Source organism: Sinocyclocheilus anshuiensis, unplaced genomic scaffold, assembly GCF_001515605.1.
Source record: "Sinocyclocheilus anshuiensis isolate Anshui unplaced genomic scaffold, SAMN03320099.WGS_v1.1 scaffold732, whole genome shotgun sequence".
Taxonomy (NCBI): Eukaryota; Metazoa; Chordata; class Actinopteri; order Cypriniformes; family Cyprinidae; genus Sinocyclocheilus; species Sinocyclocheilus anshuiensis.
Window position 1 is genome coordinate 151,144 of NW_015554133.1, and position 2,188 is coordinate 153,331.

General features: G+C 38.5%; 1 pseudogene; it reads left to right on the plus strand.

Annotated features, from left to right (window-relative positions):
- Positions 1–275: 275 nt before the first annotated feature.
- The window catches only part of LOC107670299 (sacsin-like), a 17,345-nt pseudogene continuing 15,432 nt past the window's right edge, over positions 276–2,188 (plus strand).

Consider the following 2,188-nt stretch of genomic DNA (forward strand, 5'->3'; position numbering starts at 1 on the left):
CCAATGAGAGACCAAGATACAGGGCAGCGGGAAATTCGGGAGTTATATGAAACGTAGTTTGCGGACCAGTGTTGCCAAATCCGCGATTGCCGCCAGTTGATTTTTATGTCAGCAGGTTGAAGCGACCCCAATAACGTGATATTTAGGCCCTGGAATGTGAATTGTACCAGCAGAACCCCGGTACAAAATTTGAAAGCTGAGACCATGTTGCATACCTAAAGTAACCTGCTCTGTCTTGTCTGTCAGCGTGTTATCAGTTTCCTCTTTGCTCCGCTATGTATTTTTCACTGTGTGAGAGCATGATGTGTAGACATTAATTCATTCATTCTACTTTATTTCCAGACTCAAGGTCCATTAGCAAGAAACACACAATACAAACCAGTACAATACACATTAAAAAAGACAGTTATACCAATACTTCCTCATAGTGTGAGAGCGACATATGGCTTTTTAGGACATAGCAACAGTAACTAAGGAGGACGGGTTTTTGCGAAGGGTCAATTGTGCATCAAAATGGTATGCATCTTATATCTCCTCAGTCAATAATAATTATTCTATAAAATATCAGGAGCTGATACAGAATGCAGATGATGCAGGAGCTTCAACTGTGGTGTTTATTCATGATGAGAGACATTATGGGACTCACAGCCTGTGGACTGAAGAGCTTGGAAAGTATCAAGGTATTTGTGTTGTAAACACTGGGAGCAGATTCAATGGGTGGTCACATTAGACTCAAAATTATTTTAGAGCCTGCAACAAAGGATTTTATCCTGTAGGGCTTTGCATTTGTTTGCATACCCATCCTTCTTTGTTGTATCATATGCCACAACTATGAAGATTTCAGGAGTTTTGCAGCTTATCTTCTGTTTTGTAAATGGGAAGGAGTTTGAGTTCTGAAATTTAGAATACTTTTTATACTAAATCAAACTTTTAGACACATTTTGCCATTAATAACTGATATCTGTGCTTCAAACCCTTTTGAAAAGCACCAGTCTCCACGGTTGTATCACAAGCTGTAGATATCCAAAACTAGGTCAAAATCAATGTTTAGTCCTACAAAATAGGCTCCAAATAAGTGCACAGAGTGCATGTATAGGAGACATGTTTCATTTTTGTCTGCTAGGACTAGTACTGAAATCCTTTACTCTTCTATGCAAAAGACTGAAGTTTTTTGTTTGATCACTTTTGTATGATCAGCCATTTATAACCTTGATCTGGCAGGACCTGCTCTCTATGCCTTCAATGATGCAGCCTTTACAGAGGAAGACTGGGAGGGTATTCAGAGAGCTGGCAGAAGCATCAAGCAGGATGACCCAACGAAAGTTGGGAGATTTGGGATCGGTTTCAACTCTGTTTATCATATTACAGGTAAAATATGCTACATTACCAGACTGGCTCGTATTTTTTGCATATTCTACTGCCTGCTAATTAAATCCTACAATATTGCTTGTTGATTTATGTAGTGTCAACATCGCAAATGTCAGTCAATGTCTTTTTAAATATATATGACATTATGTAATCTAAGCTAATAATGATTAAACCAAATGTTCTTTTTTTGTATCTATAGCTTTCTATAATGGTTAGCATACTAACAAATTAGCCTGACAGAATGATGTGTTCACAGTAATATTTTAATAATTAATTTTCTTTTTGAATTCTGCTATGCTGTTAAATTGTCAGAGGGTAGGCTATATGTCAAAGTCAAAGTCTGCTTTATTGTCAATTCTGCCACATGTACAGCACATACATACAGAGAATTGAAATTGCGTTACTCTCAGACCCTTGGTGCATACAGTTAACACTTAACACTAACAGTAGACATAATACAGATAAATACAGTTTAAATATATATCAAATACAACCTATACAATATACAAATAGGGACATTGTAAAAAAAAGAGAAAAAGTGGCATAAGGCACATGGCAGTTATAGTGCAAACCAGCGTACTGCCTGACGTCTTCCAGTCAGGAAGTCCAACAGCCAGTTGCACAGTGAAATGTTGAGCCCCAGCTGGACCAGTTTGTGAATGAGCTGTTGAGGGATGATTGTGTTGAATGTTGAACTGAAGTCTATGAACAGCATTCTGACGTATGAGTCTTTTTTGTCCAGATGTGTGAGTGCTGAGTGGAGGGTAGTGGCGATGGCGTCATCGGTCGAGCGGTTGGACCGATATGCAAACTGGAAGGG